The following is a 24,333-nucleotide window of genomic DNA, read 5'->3' as shown; positions in this document are numbered from 1 at the left end:
TTCAGTTGAGAATTTTCACCTGGATTGGCCGGATGAAACTCAGTAAGAGGATCAAAAGTCAAAACCTTTTTAGCGCAAGAAAACCTCGCAGGCTGCTTCCTTTCTCTCCGGACCTCCATCTTCAGATGTAGAGCACCTGGGATCAGCCATACTCTACAAAGCTTATCAATCTTTCAGCCTCAGGCTTTGCTTAAGTGTGTCAAGTGACAGAACATGGATACACTTTGGTCGAATACTGCATATATTTGTGCTCAGGTTTGGTAAATGCACTTTGTTTTCCTGGTTTTTAACCTGTTTGTTTACTGCTGTCAACACAGGTTCAAACATGTCATAACATGCTTCATGCACTTCCTTTTTCTCCCTGTATTTTTACTCTTGGTCTCTGCTTGTCCTCTTTGTGTCTTTCACACACTTGCTCAGTCACCCCTCAGATTACAAGTCAACAGGAAATGCCTTACAGACTCCACATTTTTGAAAGCCCAGCACAAACACTGCCCCATCTTCACAATCTAAGTATGTCTGAGTATCATTATCTCATCTCAGTTGTATAGTGCACACAGCACTATAGCTCCTTAATGCCTTCTATTAAGGCTAATTTGCATGACAACTGATGTACCACCGTGATCATGATTAGAGTGAGGATACTTGACAAGACACTAATTTCTTGAATATCATTCAGTTAGGTGGCCACATAGCATAATTAGGGTTTAATAGCATATACTGTACCTATATAGCTGACTGACCAAAAGCTGGGTCATGGGAATTGTAATAGCTATAGTCTGCAATTGTTGAATCTGTAAACACATGCATTTTTTATAAAGTGATTTTTGTAATATTGTATAAAATGTCCTCCATAATTCTCTGAATATAATTTCCCTGGTACAAATGGTAAAAAAAGCACAATAAACTTACCGTAATTTACCATTTCTGTATTTTACAATATCTTAGATTTTAAATTCAGCTAACTAAACTTCAGTATTCAATATGTGTTATATCTGAATGTATAGTTTCTAATAATGCATTGGCAATTTTTTAAAATAAATTGTCAAGTTTCTGTTAGATAATAATTTAATATGCCCATTTAATCCTTAAAAAACCCCACTGGAAAATGCATATTTTGCCCAAATTGTAATTACAACATGTCCACGTATTGTATGGCATGTATCAGAGATTCTAATTGTCTAATTAGCTCTATCCGCAAAAAACAGAACAAAAGTGTATTTTAATGTATAAAGTAAATATATTTACTTTATATAGATATTTTTTATGTTTGTTGTAATGTATCTTGTACCATAATTGCATTGATATGAAATACAGAAAAACGTGTGATTAATTTGTAAAAAAAAATTCAAAGCTCTAATTTATTTATTTGTTTTCATGCAATTCTTGTTCTATTTCTGAATGGTTGATTCTACATTTATTACCTTTGAAAGGGCACATAGACTGCAATATTAATTTGTTAGCATCATGTATTAATGTTACCAGCATATCTTTGTGAATATTTATGTAAAGGGATGTTGTATCATTATTGAGACAATACCTTTAAGAGCTCATGAAAATGGGGCATCTTAGATCTCATATATGAAAGCTAACACATGCTCTTGACTGACACACTGTTCCATTTTCACCTTGATCTCAATAAATCCCTTATAAGAGCCTGTAGGTGAAGTACTGACATGGTATCAGTGAGCATATCATCCAATTATATCACTTTGCAAATCTAAATATTCATCTATAGATGTGAACGTTTCTTAAAGGGCTATAATCAGTAGTTTGGGAGAAAAAAGGTAACTAGAATCTTTTGTTCTTAGCCTAGATTGGAACTGGAACTGTAGGTGAAATATTTAAGCCTATTGTGTACTGTGCCATTTTGTTTCCTGTCCTTTTTCTTGCAAACTACTGTAGCCGCAAACTTGCCAGTCATTATTTTTACATGCAAATCAGCTTGTGATTTTCCAAAAATGACTGCCAGAATTTTACCTGCAGCAAACCTTTGGCAACAATGGACAATTTGCTGCAAGTTTGCCGCAAAGCTCATTTGCATGTGAAAATGATAAGTGACGAATTTGCGTCAAGTTTGTGGCAATTGTTTTGGCAAATGATTTTTGTAAGGGATTATGATTGTTGCTTGTCAGACTGTTCAAGTGCCATTTTCTCAGAGGAGGCAAGGGAGGCAGTGAATCTGAGGCTTTGAGGTGTACCAGTGTAACCAATGATACAAATGATCAACTTATCAGAGTGAATGTCACAAACAACAACAAAACTCTCCCCCTCCACTCAAAAAATAAAATAAATAAATAACGAAAGGAAGAAATAGAAGGATATCCAAAAAAATATGTCCTATTAGCAGGTCAGTAGCATGTCTTCCACTGTTGTTTTGACAAAGTTTTTTTTTTTTCTTCTAATCCTTCCTTGAAAATGAAATCAAGCACTGCAGTACCACAATCCATTAAAAAAATCCCCATTAGAGTGGCTATCTCCACTGCTGTAGACATGCCGTTTTCATCCTCAGCACTGAAGAAAACTGCTGTGTGGGCCTCGGAACTAGGATGCGAATGCCCGCATGTAAACTCCACAGGAGAGCATAAAACTGAATCCAGGGAGAGTGACAGAGAGAACCGAAGGTTGGCCTGCTGCTCAGCTCCCAACTCCTCGCCTCCCACGAGTCACACAGCTGAACGGTGCTGGCAGACACAAGGCCAGAATGAGCACGCGGCTTGACTGAATCGTTTCCAAAGGAGGCAAGCCTTTCCTGGAGCATCCTGACATTCAAGTGGGCAATCCAAACCCTTCAACGCGGCCTCCGCGTGGCAAAACCGCACACAGGAAACACATTTTTATGTATTATATCATACTGTATAGACAAGCTAGTATTAAAAAAAATAACAGTTGCTTTTTCTCACACACACACAACTATATTGTTGACTATGATCCCAAATTTCTCACAATGCTAGAACTTTGTCAGAGGCTTAGATTCATCACAAATGCCACATAATGTGGTCCAAGACTGCAGATTTTGCACTACAAAGAAAAACATTTTAAGACTTGCAAAGTTTGTCTTAGACAGCCAAAATTATAGCAGAAATTATATAGTGTGCATGGCTTTAAACATGTCAAAAATAAGAAGCAATAATCAAACCTCGACCAGCAATGGTATACAGTAGTTTTGTCTATAAATTCAGTATCTTACAATGGTCTTCTTTCTTTGGTGATGTAAATAAAAAAAAATGGTGATACTTTTACTGAAAAAAACTCATGGAAAAAGTAAAGAGGAGATTGAAAATGAAAGGGGGTAGGCAATGTTTTTCTAACAATAATTTTCTTTTATGTGTGCATGAGAGAGCAATAACATAGTTTTTCTTTTGATTTAGATGTGTAACTGTAAATGTGTGAATTAGTTTCAGGTGCAATTTATCACATGCTGTCAGAAGTACTCTGAATCACACCAATCTTCTTGACACTTGCCCCTGTTGTGAGTCTCTGGCATTGGGATGGGGATAGGAGGGCCAGGGCAACAATGATTCAAGGGGAGACTGATCCTTCATTTTATCCCCTACCAAGTGCCACGCTGGTCTCATCTCTTCTTTCTGCTACCATAATTGGAAATATCTGCTCCTTTGTCACGCCAGGGGGTGTCCTCCTCTTCCAGGCTATTATCCAAGGGGAGTCCTGCATAGGCGCTCTCTCTCTCTGCTGTTCATTCCATGGTAGCTATAAAGGAACATAGGTCTCTTTAACAGCCACAACTAAAACTGGTTGATGGCAATTTATATGCTAAACGTATCCTCTCAACAGCTTGGGGGAGAAGGGAAGAGTTGGGGCCTGTCCTGAACTTCCCCTGTGGATACTCTGTCCTGACTTCAGGCCAACTCTAGTGTAGGAAATTTGGTTGATGTAGATGAACAAGGTATGGATTATAGTGCCTGCGTACCTCCACCATTATATGTAGGAACAGTATGTGTGAGCTAGGAATTAAATTAAACTGTCCTTATTCTACATTATTATGTAATGAAATGTATAATGGAATTAGTCACGTTCAACAACCATTATAAATTAGATAAATGACAAATACCTTTTTTGTCTGGTTAAAATGTAAAATTACCATTAAAATCGTAATACAACGTCTTGTTGTATCCGCTCACAATTTCTATTGTAAGGAATTAGCTTTAAAAAGGGAATTATGATTAATTAACTTATTGGAATAATATTATTCTCAAGGCTTATTGAAAATAATATTACACATATTTAGGTGCAGTTTTGAAGGGAAATCGTTTAAAAGCAGGGATGACATTATTTATCAAAATATAATGTGACTGTGGTATCTTTGAATACAGACAAACTTTACTGATATTCTAAACATGAAACTAATTAAACACATACAACATGAAACAGGTAGGTGAGTAAAGTGACAGAATGTGAAATAATTGATCAGTACAGAGAAAATTGAGTCTGTTGACAATGCCTAAAAAAATCATTTAACTGTAGGATTTTTGGTTGATGTAGATGTACACGGTACGGGTTAAATTGCCTGTGTACCTCACTGTTATATGTAGGGAAACAGTATGTGTGAGCTAGGAATTAAATTAAACTCTCCTTATTCTACATTATTATGTTAGGAAATTTATAATGGAATTAGTCAGATTCGACAACCATTATAAATTAGATAAATGACAAATAACCTTTTTGTCTGAATAAAATAAAAAATTACCATTAAAATCCGCTCACAATTTCTATTGTAAGGAATTAGCTTTAATAAGAGAATTATGATTAATTAACTAATTGGAGTAATATTATTCCCAAGTGTAACGTATTCAATGGAAAGGAGGAGGCGAGAACTGGCTTTCAATATAAATAATAGTTTAATATAAAACTTAAAACAGAAGACACAAACACACATAAGGGACATGTCCTTAAACTATCTCTCTCTCGTCGCACCACCGTCTGCCATCGGCCTTTATCCCTCTCGGAGGCTTAATTAGTCTGATAAGGGACCGGGTGTGTATAATCACGACCGGCCCGAGCACTCCGCCCTGCCACACCAAGGCTTGTTGAAAATAAATTACACATATCAGCTTTGAAGCGAAATCTTTCAAAAACTGGGATGAGATTTTTTTATCGAAATATACCACAGTCAAATTATCTTTGAATACAGACAAACGTTATTGCTATTCTAAACATAAAACTAATCTGACACATATGAAATGAAACAGGAAGGTGAGTATTGACAGAATTTGAAATAAATGAAGAGAAAATGTACATTATGGAGTCTGTTGACAATGCCTTAAGAATCCTATCCTACTTTGAGTCTAAATCGATTTGCAATCGGATAACCCAAATTATTAACTAATACACCAGAACTTTGAGTACAAGTCAAAAAGCAAAAGCGTTTCCTTGTTGTGGCAGGGTGGAGGGCGGGGTCGGGCCGTGATTCTACACAACCGGCCCCTAATCAGGCTAATTAAGCATCCAAGAGGGATAAAGGGCGACTGCGGAGGATTGTGCAGGAGAGAGAGATAGTTTACGGACATGTCCGTCATGTGTGTGTTTTTGTCTTTTGTTTAAGTTATCATTCAAATATTATTTATATTGTCAAGCCGGTTCTCGCCTCCTCCTTGCCCATCGAACGTTACACTCGTGTTGCTTGGTTCTTTGGCTCTTTGTCGAAAGTTTGTTCCGTCAATGTTTTGGACCTCTGTTAGATCGTTGATAGTTGTTGTCTCAATGGATGATGACGTGGGCTTTGAAGTGAGGCCTTCTGCAAGGAGGACTCACGACTCCCGTTGGGTGTGTGAACCGTAGAGCAGAGTGAGAGGCTTCCTCAGGACATTTGTGTCCCGATTTTTCCTTGGACTCTACATGGCACGGAGGGTCTGAATGCAGCAAGAGAGTTCAGAAGAGAAGAGCCTGAGAAGAACAGAGCCAGAGAGGGAAGAGAGAGAAGTTTTTATTTTTTGGAGACATTTGAACTGAAATTGGCCGCATCCCCAAAGTGTCCTGTGCCAATCAGAAGTAACTTTTCAGAGTCACATGGCCGACTGGTCTGTCCCTTTTCAGAATTGATTTACAATGCTTTCTTTGGGTGATCTTGGGGCTTCCCCCTCAAAAATAGTTAACGTTTAATCATGAACTTTTAAATCTTGTAAATGGTGCAAGAGACATGACATTCGTTGTCATCAACATTCTCTACATAAACAAACAAGCATTAACATACTAAATGTGACATACTTTCATAAATTTGTATACCTTGAATAGTGACCATTCTTAGTAGAATGAGATGAATAATACAAGATTGATGATTATAGTCATCGATTTGTTAGTTAGAAGTGATTACAAATCACCAAACATATTTTAAAAAGGTACATCAGGCTATAATCATTAATTTGTCAGTTATAAAAGTAATAACAAGTCAAAGTAATTTTAAAATTATCTAGCAAGGCTAGGTATTTTGTACATAGTGGGTTTAAATGCATTCTGTATATTTTAGGAGGTTAACTCAGTAAAGTACTGTGACTTTGGGTATCTTGCAGAGAAGTTCTCAAGTCATGTGCGATCTAGACAAGTCTCTTTGTTAGATGTCTTTTAATTTATGACGTTGAGGAATTCCAGGATTAAAAGTATGAGTTTTCTAGATCCAAATCATATTGCTGCAATTCTTCTGCATGGATTATCCTACATATCCTTCTTTGAGTCAAAATCGATTTGCAATTGGATTACCCAAAGTATTTAACTAATACACCAGCACTTTGATCAAAATTCTGGATATGTACTTGCGTGTCATTGCATTTCCTTACGTTGCATTTCCTTGCATTCCGTTTCCTTGTGTTGCTTGGTTCTATGGCATTTGTAGAAAGTTTGTTCTGTCGATGTCTTGAACTCTGTTATGATTGCGGATAGTCATTGTCTGGATGAAGCAAGGCCTTCAGCAAGGAGGACTCGTGACTCCCGTTGGGTGTGTGAACCATAGAGCAGAGAGTGAGAGGCTTCCTCTGGACTTTTGGTGTCCCGAGTTTTCCTTAGACTCTACATGGCACGGAGAATCTGGAAGCAGCAAGTGACAGTTCTGAATAGAGCATTGCAAGAGCATAAATTGAGCAGAAGTGGAGAGAGTTCTTCCTTTTGGTAGAAAAGTTTTGAACTGAAATTGGCCACACCCCAAATGTGTCATGAGCCAATCATAAGTGGCTTTTCAGAGTCACATGGTCGACCGGTCAGTCCATTCCCCAAAGTTGATTTACTTCTCCTATGTGGAGGATTCTTACAAACTCTTTAATCGTGAACTTTTATATCTTGACAACAGTACAATATTCTCTATGTAAACAAGCAATCATTTACATACTAAATATGACATTCTTTCATGAATATTATACGTGTAAGTAAAAAAAACATGAAAATCCCTGGTTACAAATCATACTGGTTAATTTATTGGTTTTACAACATAATGGATAATACTTTACACATTATAAGAAACCTGATTGTTGGTGTATAATATCCAGTTGAATAGTTACCATTCTTAGTAGAATGAGATTAATAATACCAGATTAAAGATTAAAATCATTGATTTGTCAGTTATAAGTGATTACCAATCACTAAACGTATTTTAAAAGGTACATTGGCTATAATCATTAATTTGTCAGTTATACCATTGATCATAGGTCTATAGTCATTTTCAAGAAATATCAAGCAAGGCTAGGTATGATATATATTGTATAGGGTTAAATCACGAGTACTGGGACAGAGATGAGGATCTCAAAAGGAAACCTTTCAAAGAAAACCTGCTTTAGCTCTGTGTGGAAGTTCAGAAGGTCATGCTCAACTCAACTTGGTAATTAAAAATCCTAGTTTGAAATTAAACAGGCATGAGAGAGATGGTCTCTTCAGCAATTTAGGCACCATATATTAGTTTTTATGACTCTCTAATGGCTCGGTGAGGGATCTCTCTGATCTGTGGAATGTGATGTTGTGTTCATTTGATGGCTTTGTTTGTGGATAATCCTACACCAGCCTCCAGGTGAGTGGGAGAGAGAGAGACGTCAACCACTGTTTGTTGAATTTTCCCAACTGTGCCAACTCATTTATCCTGTCCACAGGTTTTATCATTACTGTGGCAGGGAATGAAAACAGACACAGTAGAATATCAAAACACAAAAGGGGATTAAAGTGTCCAAGGAGAATAAAAACAGAAAAAAAGCATAATGTCCTCATCTTGCTGTTTTGGGTTTGGGCTGTTCAGATGAAGTAGATCCAGCAGCATACTGAAAGTGGACTTTATTTAGCCAAATTATTGGAAACAAGCCAGGCCTGTTTTCACGCCATTCACTCCCATTTAAATGCATCCAAACACCGGAGACAAGAGACGCAAGATCAGGCAAAGAAATTTCATATTACGCTGCGTATTGAAAGTACAAGTTTGGTGAGTTCTGAACCGCAAAACCGTACGACGAGAGGACCTCTTGGCTCAATACATATTTTAAAGCTGCATGTTTTATTGTTGCATCAAAGTGAGTAGACAATATATTTTAAATGTTTTTATTAAAATATTATTTGTTATTTGTGTTGTTTTATTTATTTACACCACAAGCCCTCCTGTGTGACATCTTATCCTGGTCCGTTGTGTTATATAAATATTTGTGTGCTTAAAGCATAGTGTGACCACCCCTTAAAATGCAAACATAAAATGCATTCCAAATCAAATGGTTGTTATGCAGTGTTAATGCTTTCTACACAGTGAGCAGGGGACCTGTTAAAGTTCAGTAGACAATATTTCTTTATTTGTAATGCCCTGCAATGTCATCAAATACTATAAGCACAAGTACAATTGTGCAAATTATGGGTTTCTGGTATGCTTCTATAATATGCTTGTGTAAATAAATGCAAATATGATGATGTGATTATTTAGTAAATTTAAATTGAATAAATGCATTGTAAACACATTTATTACATTTTACTTAATATCTTTTTTATTTTGTTCTTTGTGATTATTGAAAACAGGAAACTTGGCTGGTGGAAACGCACACAAAATTCCTGCCACTTACTTGTTTATCAGTATGTGATGGACAAAGGCACTCTTTAAGAGTAATATATTCATGAATCAAACCCAGACGGAACATTTGACAACATTGATTGGCAGTCTTAGTTTTTACATTACATAAAACATTTTATTATATATTAGATAATTTCAGTGTTTAATATGGAAGTAAATGTGAATTAAGCTAAATAACTAAACCAGAGCTTCAACTCCTTCTAACCTTGATTATTTTTGCCAAATTTGATGTAGCACTCAGGTGGTGTGCAAAGAAGTATGGGTGAATTACACTGTGTATTGAATTTTTTTCTAAGACTTTTCAAGGCCTAGAAATCTCTATTTAAAAATTCCCTGATATTTCCAGGTTTTCCATGACTTTAGGAACCCTGCCGATACCCTGTGAAGTTCACATCAAAACCGCATGCAAAACCCTGGATGCAAGGAGTCTGTTATATGGGAATATTTCACAGATATTTTGTGTCATCAACATTAAATATGACAGAAACGTCAGAGAAGCACTTGACAACTTCTCATTTCCTCATGTTACAACAAAGTCAGTAAAAGAATACATTACTTCGGGTAGCACAGCATGTGCTTAAAGGATGTGTGTCTCTCCCCTCAAGACAGTTTGAAGATTATTACATCATAAACAAGAACATCCCTCAAAAAATAAATGAAGTGTCCTCACAGAAAGCAGTATAAAATGTAATGCAAATAATGAGCACACTGAATAAGACGTGAGAAGAAATGAGAAATCGTGGGTGAAGAAGAAAAACAAAAATGTTTTCATTTTACTAAGGCAGTGAACCTTGACTTAACAGTTGCTATGGTTATATTGTAAAAAAGCAAACAAACTCTTATAGAAACCTACTGTATATGAGGACCTAAGCAAAATACATTTGTCAAAGTGATCACCCAAAAATGAAAATTCTGTCATCATCTATACTTACCCTTATGTTATTTAAAATCTGAATGAAATTTGACCTTATTTTTGAGTACCTACATTTTTATTTTATTAGAGGGAATTAAGGGAATCAAATCTGTTTTATTTTAAGAAACCTGACACTTTTTTCCCCTAACATTGATTTAAGAAATTGTCTGATTTTAATGAGCCATCAAAATGGCAGGTAGACCTACTCTCTCCCATTCGGCGAAGATGTTTTAAATTCATGTGTGTCAGTTCGCTGCCTTTCACCGAGGCACCTGAATGAACAATGACACCTTTCAGAAAGGACACAATGTAACGCATCCTCTCCATTGGCCAGGACACTCTTGTAAAAGAGATTTTTAATCTCAATGAGTCTCTTCCTGGTTAAATAAAGGTTTAATAATAATAATAATAATTATCCACATTGCAGCATTTTAGCCGGGTTTGTTTCATAAGCTGAAGTGCTTTTCTGAACATGTACTACAATAAGACAAAGGCACGAACATGGGGTACTTCAAACGTTTTTTTTATTTTTCTTCAGGCAGATCCAGTTAATACTCATGCATGTTCTAGAGTAAACAAACTAACAAAATTATACAAAAAATGTAATTGTCTATTTTAACTAAAGCAGGGACTTCCATTCCTACAGCCGCCATATTAAGGGTCTTGTCTAGAAGGTAACATCCTAGTTAACTAAAGTCTTGCGAGAGCCACATGTGAAGTTCACATATTGTTTTTATCGCATTTATTTGGCATTGAAAAACAGCTAGTCAGAGTTTGACAAAATAGGAGAGTGTTAAAATACTTACCGCCCATCTATCCAAATACAATGGACTCCCAGAAAATATTGTGAAGACACATTTTTTCTGCTAAATCTGAAGTTAATTTCACGTTACCCAAACTCTCTTTTGGAGCAAACGTCCAAAAATCTCAAAGAGCTTTTAAACCAATCTCTGAAATTCTTTTGTGCTATATTTGTGTTATGTAAAACTATAAAAAAGATGTTTTGTCAATGTTATCTCTGATAATGATCCTATTGAAAAGTGCTTAAGGTGCCTTCTGTTGCTATGGTTACATTCTCAGGTGAACATGCTTTCTCTTTGTAACAGTTCATTTTCTGTTTGTAAGTGGTTATTTTTCTAGCGACTGAATTTGAAAGTCCTTTTGAAACAGAGTATATACAAACTTGTGGTTTGATTTCCTGTGGGAGGGTTCAAGACTTTATTAAGAGGGTCAGACATATTTACAACTTCTTTGTAAACCTGTCCTAAAAACATGGTGATGCAACTCAAGTATTGTGACAATCTTTAAGGTTATTTCGAGGTTTTATTTGTGCATATTGTCCTTAAAAATATCTGCTTTTTATGCATCTGTTCACTCTATGCCTCAATTGTTTGTCCCCTGTGACAGACATGCATACACACAATGGCTTTCTCATCACACAGCCTTTCCCCCTACTGTGAGCTCTCTATTATCATCCTTGTGTCCCTGTTATTACGATTTGAGTTATTGTTTTGTTCACTGTAATAAACATTGCCAATTTACAAGTTCTGCTTTTATCCCATTTAATCTCCCCTTGTACATTTAGGGGTCAAAAAACACCCAGCCAGGCACTTGTCATTAAAACCCATGGGTAAATACTATTATCTGCACCATGGTGATTTCTACATATTTCACTATTCTTATACGTGATGAGAATAGTAATTTAGCATATGCAGTCTATATTGCTCGCTTTACATGCACCGCATGTTGCCATCTCACACGGCTAATGGCAACTAATAATGACTGGATTAAACACTCATCATTCACCCACATACTCACTCACTCTCCGTCAATAGAACATATTTTATCTGCATAGAGTTTGGCACTTTGAAGTGTGGGGGGTTATTAGCAAACATCTTGTATATGTAAGCACATAGACACACAGGGTCCAAAACTTATTTATTTTATTTTGCTACACCTGCCAACTGCGAGTGTGGTGAGAAGGTTTACCAGCTGTAAATATTTGTCATAATTTATTTTTGTTAAATAACACATTTTGTCCCTTTATGATGATGAAATTATTCAGCTGCTTTTCCTTGCATAACACTGTATCAGCACAGCATCATATGCAGTACGAGCACATCTCAGACTCTTTCAGTAAATCTGCACCAGTCACAAAAAGATGAAGACACATTGTAATTTTGTTCCTCATAATGTGAAAAATATTTCACATATGTGTAATTTCAGAGTTCTGGAGAAAAAAAACGATAAACATCGCCATCGTAGATAAACTTATGACAATACCATTACCACTGAGGTACATTTTGTTAGGAGACACAAACGTTTCAACAGTTTTCTTTAGTAGATACTTTTATGTCTTTCATCTGAACCTTTATTGCTTGTTCTGAGTCACTTACATCAATGACATTTTATTTAAACTCTCTCATAACGACATGTCCCTATGGTGACTTTTTGCCAGTGCCACCAAAAGGCCTTTTTGGTCCATTGCCTGAATCAATAAATTGTCACTCTTTTTCTGTATTTTAAATGTCAATCTGATGTCATATTTAACTTATTTCAGGGGATTTCAATACTTAACCAAAGGCTATATTTTAAAATGAAATTAACAGAAAATTGTCTTCATTTACTCATTGATTTATTTATTTATTGTTTATTTACTCGTTGTTTTGTTTGCCATGTTACACTAAGGGTGTTTTCAGAATGTCCAATTGTGTGAAAAGCACCATAAAAATTACCATAAAAAATTATTCATGCTGCGAGAGTAACGGAGACATTCCCTTTCAAGAAAGTTACTTTGACAATGCACCCAGAGTTAAAGCTATGATCAACCTTCTTCCTCTGTAAAGATCTGGGAAGAAAGGGAAGATAGATGCAGGTTATAAAACCTGGCAAAGGTGTTAGCGGAAGCCCAACCTGCCACCAGACATATGTTTGATCAAAGATATTACAAACAACATCTCTTTTAAAGAGGAAATAAGGCTTTGACATCATATATTTACACTTGTGGTCACTTAGTCAATGAAACATTTGCGCTGGCAGCTGATTTCATTTCATTCATTCATTATTTCTCATTCTCTATTACTCGCACTACCCTACAAAGCATCCTATATTGGAGAGAAGAAGCAGGGTGTCTTTGAAGATCAGTCAGACTTCGAGAGTCTTTTGTACAGTAAGCCACTGATGTTTTACCTGTAGTAATGTATTGTTATTTTTCTCTTATCTTTTATCTCTTTATCTTTATTCAGTCTGTGATGTTCACCATGTGTTGGAGATGTAATCTAACAAGGAAAACACCATCTGACATTTGAGTGGTACAATAAATGTTTTCATTTATATCATATTTCTGTTTAGGATTTTGCCATTTTTAATCCATATGGTGCTGACCCACTTTCTTAAAATGTATTTTGAAGAACGAAAGCTCTTGAGGACACACAAGAGCATCTACAATTAGCAATTAAAATAGGCCTACAATAGGTGGACATAAAAGCATGCAGTTGATGATTAATAATCACTCAAACCCCTTTCTGTTCCCAGTTTAAATGGTGCAGCTGATGTTTGCAACTTAATGAGTCAATTAGTGTCTCTGTCCAACCTTACAGCGAGAACAAATTAGTTTTTTTCTTTTCACAGTATTTAACCATGAACGTTGCGTGATGTTTCAGTTGTGAAATATTTAAGAATTGATGAAGCACCATTGACTGGTCCGGGCAACTTTGCTATACTCTATAAATATATTAAGTATAGAACACACTAAATCTTATCTCACCTACTATTTAGGACAAATAGTATGCAAACTGAAATGCAGGGAGTGTGGAGTATTAATGTGATTCAACATTTCATCATTTCATCCAATCGATTAACAACTCAATATTGAAGTCAGCGCATCTTTCATTGAGTATACAGGAACAGCTCAGGCATTAGTTTCGGTCTGTCAGTGTGCAAGAATTTAACAACAACCTGTAAATGTCTGTAATCTGTGAGTGTTTATTGTGCTATGAGAAATTATGCATATCTTCAACTGTCAACTGAAAGAGACATGGACATACATGCATATATTTTCCTTCTTTTTACCTTTCCATTAAAGAAACTGTAATAAAAGTGCGCTTTTTAACAACCTTCCCTCACATGCTTGCACAGTTTGAGCTCATGTAGTATTCCTGAAACACTCCCTCCACCCATGCAATCTCTGATGGACCGATTCCACAGATGTTTTCAACTTCTCTGCAAGGTTTCGGCTGCATCAGCTACAGAAGCCCACTGTGCTTAGTTGAAAGCTGATAAGAGAAAGATAGACACACACACAGAGAGATAGAGAGATACTATGGGGAAAAGAACAAATGTTTACTACATTCTGCCAATTTCTTTAAGACAACTGCTTGAGAAGGTACCTCAAGCAGCTCCAGAAGATTGGAGGTTTAGCCATTAATGTGTGTGTGTTTGTGTGTGTAGATTGACATGACTACTTTAGCTTTATTGTCATAAGTTCATTAAAGGCTCAAGAGGGTGTCCTATATTAATCAATATCTATCCATATCTATCACTCTCATCTAATTTACTCTCTCTCAATGGAACAAGAGTATTGATTTCCTTGTCAGATTATCTATGAGATAAGGGTCTAAATAATTTAAATTTGCTCAATTGTTGTAGTTAAGTAGAGGAGAGTTGTTACAAAGGCTGTAACTCAGTCACCATGGGGTTCTGAGTAGGGTTGCCAACCGCTTCGTATAATACGCAATCGACCCATATTTAAGGGAACAGATTATCCCACTGGTTTACCACCAGTTAATTTAATTTACGATGCATTGCAATAAACACACCAAATCAACATGGCATTTCATTGTGTTGCAAATGTCAATACTTGTTCTGGAAGTAAGAAAGTCTTAACCGAATGACACGAAACTGTGGCACTTTCAATACAAAAATACAGTGTACAGTATAGGTTAACTGAAACCAATTAATGTAATATTCTTACACTTCCCTTATAATAAACACTATTTACTTACAAAACAACAATATTGTAATTCAAGGAGAAATACATTTTTCAAAAAAAAAAAAAAAAAAGGGAAAAGAAAAGGCTTAAAGTGCTTAATAATAGGCAAGAAAATGGTTAAAGCAAATTAAGTTTGAGGGAAATTTGTATTCTCTCTGGTCATTGTTTTAAAGCCTCAAGCTTTTATAAAATGTCTAAATAATCAAGTCAGTGTGTGGCTTTTTTTTTTCCTCGCTCATGGTACTGTATTTAAAGCTGGATTGTTGGCTACCCCAGTTTCCCTTCTTTTACTCACTCGACTTTGTGTCGATGTATTGACACTAGGGGTCTCTCTTGAAATCCTCGATTACCTCTTATCTTTGAGAAAGGCCAATGAGAAATGGCAAACAGAATTTGCATGCTCCTCCCCCGGACATATAGGTTTAAAAGGAGGGAAGCGTGCGTCTGTTCAGACAGATTTTTTCTTCGGAGCCGAGCAGTTGTGTTTCAGCGTGCTGAGTAAAACCCACTGCTGTTCCACTTATCTCTAAAAGAGCATATGCTGTTGGTGATATGGTGCATTTTAAAGGCTTTCTTCTTCTTCTGCACGCCACTGCAGATTATGCCCCTGGGCTCTTCGACAGCCCTCTAAAAAAAGAGTGTATATTTCTCTGAAAGAGTAAGACACATTGACGTTGAACGTCTTTTTAAAGACATGTCTTTTTGAAGATGCCCTTCCGTCTTTGTATCATTCCTGGATGTGGTCATTACCTCTCCGCTTTTGACAGCCACGGGCGCTGCCTCGTGTCTGGGCAGAGATCACACCGAGATAGCATTTGTGGATGGTTCATGTTCTCACTGCGAGAACATGACTATGGCAATGTTGCAGTTCTTCCGGGGGAAAGCCACTCTAGCATGGCGTCATGGCACATACCGTGTGACCCTCACCCCATCCTGCCATCACTTATTCAGCTCCTGGACAGACCTCTGTTTTCTACGGGCAGGAGTCCCCCTACAGCAGGTGTTCAGCTGCGTTGTAGTTACGCTAGGGTGCCGTGTGCAACGGGCACTCCTGATTGGGCCACGGATGGGTTGGCACATCTACTACCTAGAGTTATTGGCTGTATTTCTTGCCCTGTGCAGATTTCTGCTAATGGTCCATGGCAAGCACCTGTTGCTCCACTCAGACAACACAGCTCCATCTCCTCCTTTGGAGTCAGCAGCAGCTGAGGTCACTGCACGCCACTCATGTCCCGAACAATCTAAATACCACAGCGGACATGCTGTCATGGCAGGTAAAGCTCAGCGGAGAGTGGAGACTCAACCCTCAGGTGGTCCAGCTGATTTGATATCGGTACGGCAGAGCACAAGTTGATCTGTTTGCCTTCCGAGAATCCACCCACTGACCACTCTGGTACTCTCTGACGGAAGCCCCCCTCTGCACTGGCACACAGCTGGCCCCGGGGGCTGCACAAGTATGCATTTGCCCCAGTGAGCCTACTTGCACAAGTCCTGTGCAAGTTCAGGGAGGACAAGGAACAAGTCACTCTTGTTGCCCCCTACTGCCCCACTCGGACTTGGTTCTCGGATCTCACGCTCCTCGCGACAGCACCTCCCTGGCGAATTCTCCTGAGGAAGGATCTTCTTTCTCAGGGACGGGACACCCTCTGGAATCCATGCCCAGACATCTGGAACCTCCACGTCTGGTCCTTGGATGGGATGCGGAAGATCTAAACGGTCTACCACCAGCCATCGTAGACATGATCACTCAAGCCAGAGCTCCCTCTACAAGGCAGCTTTATGCCCTAAAGTAGTGCTTATTCACAAATTGCTGTTCTTCCTGATCTGAAGACCCACAGAGGTGTGGAGTCCAGTCAGTGCTCTCATTCCTGCAGGAGAGGCTGGAGGGGCAGCTGTCCCCCTCCACCTTGAAGGTTTATGTAGCTGCCATAGCGGCTCACCACGATGCAGTGGACGGTAAGTCATTAGGAAAGCATGACCTGATCATCAGGTTCCTTAGAGGCACCCGTAAGCTGAACCCTCCTAGGCCATGCCTGTTCTCCTCATGGGATCTCTCCATGGTCCTCTCAGGCCTTTAGAGATTCCTGTTTGAGCCGCTAGAGTCAGTCGAACTAAAGCACCTGGCAGTCACGTAACCTCCCCCAACACTCCTACGAGCATTGTACAGTCCCCAGTACCTCAAGGATAAGTCGACTGCCCAAAAAATAGGGACCGGCTCTTCTCTTTTTTCCTCCCAAAAAAGAATGGAAATCGTTCAGCTTAGGGCCATAAGTGTCCACGTCGGGGAGGTGTACCTTCCCAAGTGGAAGACACTATGGAGTACAGGGCATTATATACCAAAGTGATGGCATCAATGACCCAGTGGGCAATCCTCTGTTTGGAGACAGTGTTCTCTTTCCACTGTCCACCAAAGCAGACAAAGAGCTTCTCAGAGCATCTAAAGCTCTGCATGTGATACAAATAGATGCGCAAAGCATGCACCGGACACAGCAACAACAAGGCTGGGTCTGCCTCCTCCAGGGCAGCACTTGCAGGTTCACCACCTGATCCCGAAATAGGGTTGTGGGAACCTTGGGCACATAAACCGGTCAGGGTCTCAGGACCACATGAGAGTATTCCGAACCGAACTCAAGGCACGTGTCACTGACAGAGAACTCCTGCAGGTCCCCTGCCCTCTTGATGGACGTGAGCAGTCAGGAGAACAGTCTTCAGAGAGACTGTTTTTAGCTCAACTGACTCCAAGGGATTAAACGGGGCTCCCTGTAGGCCCTGTAGGCCCATGGAGAAATCCCATGGGGGAATGAGGTGCAGTCTAGGAGGATTTAGCCTCATCGTACCTTCGCGAGAGACTAACCCTCAACTGCATTGTGGTGTGTCGCTATAGCAGCCACATACACCTTCAAGGTGGAGGGAGACAGCCACTCCTCCAGCTCTCCTGTAGGAAGGAAAGCACTGTCTCTGAGGGTCTTCACGTCAGGAAGAACACCACTTAGTGAACAGATGCCACTTTAAGGCATATCCTGAGTGATCGTGTCTACCATTGCGGGTGGTAGGCCACTTAGGTCTTCCACATCCCATCCAAGGGCCAGATTTTGAGATTCCAGAGGTCGCGGGTGCCAGATGGTACTCAGACCCTGAGAGAGGAGATCTATCCTCAGGGGAATTCGCCGGGGGGTGGGGGCTGTCGCGAGGAGTGTGAGGTCCGAGAACCAAGTCTGGGTGGGCCTGTAGGGTGCCACTAGGACAACCTGCTCTTCGTCCTCCCTGACTTGCACAAGGTCTGTGTAAGTAGGCTCACTGGGGGGGAATTCATACTTGTGTAGCACATATTTTTTGCCAGCACATCTGTGCCGAGGGGAGCTTCGGTCAGGGTGTACCAGAGTGGGCAGTGATAGGATTCCCGAGAAGCAAACAGGTCTACCTGTGCTTGACCAATTTGACTACAAATCAGCTGGACCTCCTGGGGGTGGAGTCTCCGCTCTCCCCTGAGCATGACCTGCCTTGACAGCACCTCCTGGTCAAAGTCCTCGACGGTGTCGCCAAATAGGCCAACCTGGGAGATGGGGGCGTCAAGGTATTGTACCTTGTCAGCCTCCCTCATCTCAACCAGGTTGAGCCAAAGGTGGTATTCCTGGACCACCAAGGTGGACATCACCTGCCAAAGAGTCTGCGTCATGACCGTCATTGCCCGGAGGGCGAAATCAGTTGTCTAGTGCAGCTCCTGCATCAATCCCATTCAGAACATTTCCAGGGACATCTCCAGTCAAGGAAAGACCACCAAAAACTAACACACACACACTCACCGCATCGTAATTGCTACCTGCCTAAATCTGATGCCCTACTGGCTTGCTGGTCCATCCTCTGCATGACTACATTCTTATCAATTCTGAAACACAAGCCACACACAAACACACCCACGTGCACAAAGCAGGCTTATATCTTATAGTGTATAAATAAAGAACAATAACACAGGAATATAGGTCTTAGAATTTCCTGTCGTGGTTTGTAAGTGGCTAAGTGTCACAAGGATTGTGTGTGAGGACATTTTCTTTGCGTCTGTGTTTGTATGTGTGTGTGCTGTATATTAAATTTTTTCCCCCACAATCCTCAATGAAGAGGACGAGAGATGACTTTAAACATAGTACAGTCTTCCAGAAGATCTTCAAAAGCAATAAAGCAATCCTATTATCCTACTGCCCTTTTTTCAATACAATCTCTGGATGAACTAATTTAGTCACAGTTTTGTTTACTGCACAGACATGCACACATAGATACACCTTTAAGCTTGCTAGCTGTATTGGATTGTATGGTATGGTTAAAATAACATTTCATTTGCCTTCTGTGAACTCACATGTGTGTATAGCCAGGGGTTAAATCTGGACATTGAGGTGGAATTTGACTGTCATTGTGTTTTATTTATTTATTTATTTATTATACATTTTGTGTTCCAAAAAGAAATAAAGTCTTTCGGGTTATTAACAACATGAGAGTGAGTAAGTTATGACAGATCAGTGGTGGTCCTGGCTCACTTGGTGCCATTGGTGAGAAAAGACATGACCCCCAACTCCCCAAAAAAGCAGAGTGAGCTATGTTCATTTATTTATTTGGCATATAGGCATATAATAAGCAGGATAATATACAGTCATTATCATGCTGGAGTCCTGATCACCCTGTTGGGGTTAATTTTGTTATAATGACCGGCTGTCTGTTCATTATACTTTCCAATATAAGCCGCCGTCCTCTGGACGATTGTTCCAGTGATTTTCAGGTGTGAGCTTCATTAACATAATTGTCAGCCAGGCGGAGAGAGATGAAGTGCGCAGTAATAAGTGGGAGGACATGAATCACTTAATTGTTGGTACTTCCTGCTTAGTCAATGGTTCAAGCAACAGAAAAGCACATCTAAAGGGTTAGAAAAAATAATTATAGAGGTGGCCAACTGACCAATGAGCTTCTTTTACTGAAGAACTGACAAGACATGAAGCTGATAGGAATGTTTTCATCTAACTGAGCTGAACTTCATATTAGAAAAGCTGATTGTAATCCATGATCCTGTCACAAAACATTGTTTCCTGCCTTTTTTCTTTCACTAAAATGACATCAGAAAATGAAGCCACAACAGCCTGTTTTTATTTAACGTTGTAACTTTCCTTACTGAAAAGCTGCATATGGACATACATGTTCTCCGGCAATCCTTGGGGGGATAAATACAATCACACACTCTCACAAGGTATGTTACTCCATGAGTCGTACACCTGGGTCATTTGTAGCATTTGTTTCAGAACCTGTATGTCAGTTTGTCACTGTAATTCACCATCAGAATGCAGATACAGCGTTTTGGTGGCTATATTGTATAAGTCGGTCAGTACCACCGCTCCCTATTGATCTTATGTTCCAGAGAAACTAGCATGCAGCCATCTTGAAAATGTTGTCTTTCCGCTTCCGTTCTAGTGGTTGCTATATAGATATATATGGTGTTGATGTCAAAGTGTAATTAGCAAGAGAAGTGGATTTACAAGTTCAAGAGTTGTCAAAAGTTTTGAGTATCTGATAGTGTTCTGGGAATGTCATATCAACCGGAAGCAGAGCGGGGAGATTTTAAAACTCCATTCATCAATCCACAAGATCCTACCTTCACGCTGTGGATGTACTGATATGCCTCTGTGCTTGTAAAACTCCAACACAAATACATTGAAAATATATCCATAATCCACCTCTGGCCATCTTCTCATGTCATTCACCAGTAGTTAATGAGAGTGTGAAACCGGGATGGGGGAAGGAGTGCCACAATATTTATACCCCCACACACATACACACACACACATATAAATGTGAAAGTGTAAGTTTTATTTTATTTTCTGTTTAAGACAATTTGAATCACATTTAAAACTTTAAAAAATGTGGAGTGACAAATACATTTTAGAAAGTACAAATGTAATTTCCTTTTATGTAATAAACTTTCATGTGAAACAATATGTCACTGTTTGAAATTTCACGTCAACTACACGTTTTAACACAAATTATTAACAAGTTAAAAAAAATATATACTGTATATATAAGCATTTCATGTATTGAAAAATTTGCAGCATATCATAGCTGTCTAAATGTGATCTGCCAGGTCCAATTTACCACCGTGAGTGTCTGAAAAATTAACATTACAGTGATCACAAAACACCATCACTAACATTTTCATGTAGTAAAGGGAAAGCGTATACACACACAATAAACTCTTTATGAAAAATACCTACATAAGTAGCATTGGCTTATTGTCAGTATAAAATGTAATACATACTAATGGGTCCTTAGTCACTGTGTGTTGTTTGTTTACTATGCAAACTTTGCGACTTTAGTCTCTGGTGTGGGGAATCGTTTTTGGGGTTACGGACATACTGACAGGGAGCCCCCACACAACGTTTTGCTTAGGGCCCCCAAAAGGCTAGGACTGTCACTGACTTCTATGTGTCTATTGGTCAGTATTCCCAGAAGAGTGTGGTGATTATCTGATAAAAAACGTATTTGAATAAGCTTCAGCCACTCATTTCTAAAGGTAAGATCCATAAGAAGGATTTGCAGAGTTGCAGGTGCTACCAACATGATCGCACGGGAAGTGGGCATGTTGTTCTGAGAGTTCCAGTGCCCTAGGTTTGGACACATTATGTTGGGGGCATCTCCTATCAGACATTTTTGCATCAGCTCTAGTTTGTTACCTTCACCTGTGGCGGAACCAGATGTGTGTCAGCAGTGTGGAAAACCAGGATTCCTGTCCTGCGTTGGAACCAGGAAATAATTGTGTGTGCATAACCAGTGAGTAGGTTACCTGTTTCCCTCTTACGTTACATTTTTACTCAACTAATTGTTAGGTTTAGCTTTTGGGGGTACAGTATATAAAATATGCATTCTTTTTACTGTATTAGAGATTGTACAGTTAAAAACAACTCACCTTTGGTGCTTTAATGGTTAATAGTAAAATAAAAGTTAAATATAAACTATTTAGCATAGAAGAAGTCTGGCGGACAACATTTTAAGAAATTAATGTGGCATAGGAGCCAAAAATGCCACGAAAAGTGACAAATATGCCCCTGAAATTAAAAATGTGGGTGCCGACCAGTGTGTTTAATTTTTTTTTTTTTTTAAATAATCTTCATAAAGGAAAACATGCCCCTGATAAACTAATCCAGGAGGCAAATATTTCTCCTTAATGGAAAAGTAAATTTTTGACATTGGTGGACACACATATTTCTAGATTTTCTAAATTGACTATTGATTTATACTATGGAAGAAGCCAAATTTTTTTCCCCTGGATGAACTAAAGCACCCTAGATGAACGAATCCGCCGTTTGTACTAAGCGCAACTTCGTTCTAAAATTAGTTCATTGAGGGACTAATTAGGGACAGCGCCGCTGCCATCCACCGGGGGAGGGAGTAGACCGACCGTCCGGACGCGGTGAACGGCCTCCGTCTGCGAGGCGAGTGGGGACTGGACTCCCCGACCGCCTGGAGCAATGGAGCCCCTGCCAGGGGCGGAGGAGAGCCAGTTTCCATGTACATGAAAACCATGAACAAAACTATGCAAGATTAAAGAAAATGGCACTCAGGATACATTAAATACAGGTTACGTTTTTACTATGGTGGGTTGACACTTGATTTCCTATGTAAAATCTGGGTCCTGAAGCAAAACCAGTTGAGAACCACTGTACTACAGTACATTAAATAATGCTAGTGGTCCAGATATTTGAAAGTCCTCCTGATAATGCCAAATGTTATGTCTGATTTCACTAGTAAATGTATTCCATGGCAAACATTATTTTACTGGATACTATTCTTTTCAAATACATACTCATGTATTTGAAAAGAACAGTTAAGAAACATGTAATCAGTGACAATGCTATTTTAAAACCTACAATGTTAATTAAAATACTTAAAATGTATGTAAACAGCGACAGTGTACAAGCATATATATATCTAATGTAATTATGTATTTTTCAGCTGGGCAGAATTATTTCTAATAATATTCCTATGGTGCCACAATTGTCCTCAGATGAGCAGATTGTTTTGTCCCACTCAATCCCATTAGATAGTTTTACTCTTTAATAAACCCTGAACAATACTTAATAATCACTATTGCTGTAAAGCATAAATGCAAAGAACTATCACAGTTCTCAAACTCTAGGTGTTGGTCTAGCTGCTGGTAGGGAGTGTGGAGAAGTGTGACCGGCTGAGTTGCAACAGCTCACACCTTAAAAGCCGCACAGGGATGTTATTAAGCACACAATCTGGAATAGCCAATCGCCATAGTTAAGGTTGAACCAATTGCGAATCGGTTGTACCTGGAACAGACAATGAGAGCACAAACGAGACAAACCCACATACACTCAGAGAAAGAAAGAGAGCAGAGCAAAAATGTACAAATCTATATGGGAAGTAACATGCACAAATTTCAGCCATAGCAATATTTATAGTTCTAAAACACTCATGCTTCATCACACGCAACCTCTTACACCTTCACAGTTTTCATCAAATCCCCATCACATACATCAATGCCTTAGAAAAGAGCCAAACCACGACTCCTCTCATCTTTTGTTATCTCCTCTGCTCTTCTCTTTTCATGTGTGTAACAGCACTTGTCCTTGAGTTGAATTCTATCAAAGATGACCTAGATTGTACACAAGTGCACAATTCTGTCCTGAAATAACTGCAGAGGTAAACAACATGTTAAATTCTAAAAAACATAGCTATACCAAATGAGAAGAAACACTGATAGGAAAAAAAATGTATAATAAAAAAACAAAACAAAACTGGAGACCTTAGAAAAAACAAAAAATCAATATTTACACATAAAGAAACTAATAGCACTTTAGAAAAAAATATGTATTTTCAGGTAAATTCACAGGAGAATTATCATATCTTGATAAAACTCTATAGCTACACCAATACTCAAGCCATTAGTTGAGTCAAACAGTAAGCGTGCATGCACCTGAAAAGTTTGATTTCTGTCAGACTGAAACAATAATTTGTGTTTTTATAATGTCATGTAAACACTTTAGTCTGACTAAAATCCTACCAAGTTGGACAAACAGACCTATAGAATGCAGTTGTAGTTCAGCTTTGTACAGCACATGTTAATCAGACCACAACTGGTCAGACAGAGGTCACTCATGGCATTTATTTAACAAATCCTCAGCTGATGACCTTCTTTACATTTTGGATTATACATTTTGTCATGTATACTTGGACCAACATATAAGGACTGTAGTTTGACTACTCAAAACCCACTGTAGCAAAATTATAACTGATCATATAAATGTATTGAATGATGCTCTGTCAGGCCATTCAAACAAACAGTAATGTTAAAAGTGCTACAGAGACACAGTTTACATTTTGGGGGGAAAC

The sequence above is a fragment of the Xyrauchen texanus genome, chromosome 11, assembly GCF_025860055.1.
Source record: "Xyrauchen texanus isolate HMW12.3.18 chromosome 11, RBS_HiC_50CHRs, whole genome shotgun sequence".
Taxonomy (NCBI): Eukaryota; Metazoa; Chordata; class Actinopteri; order Cypriniformes; family Catostomidae; genus Xyrauchen; species Xyrauchen texanus.
Note: the sequence above shows the minus strand (reverse complement) of the source record.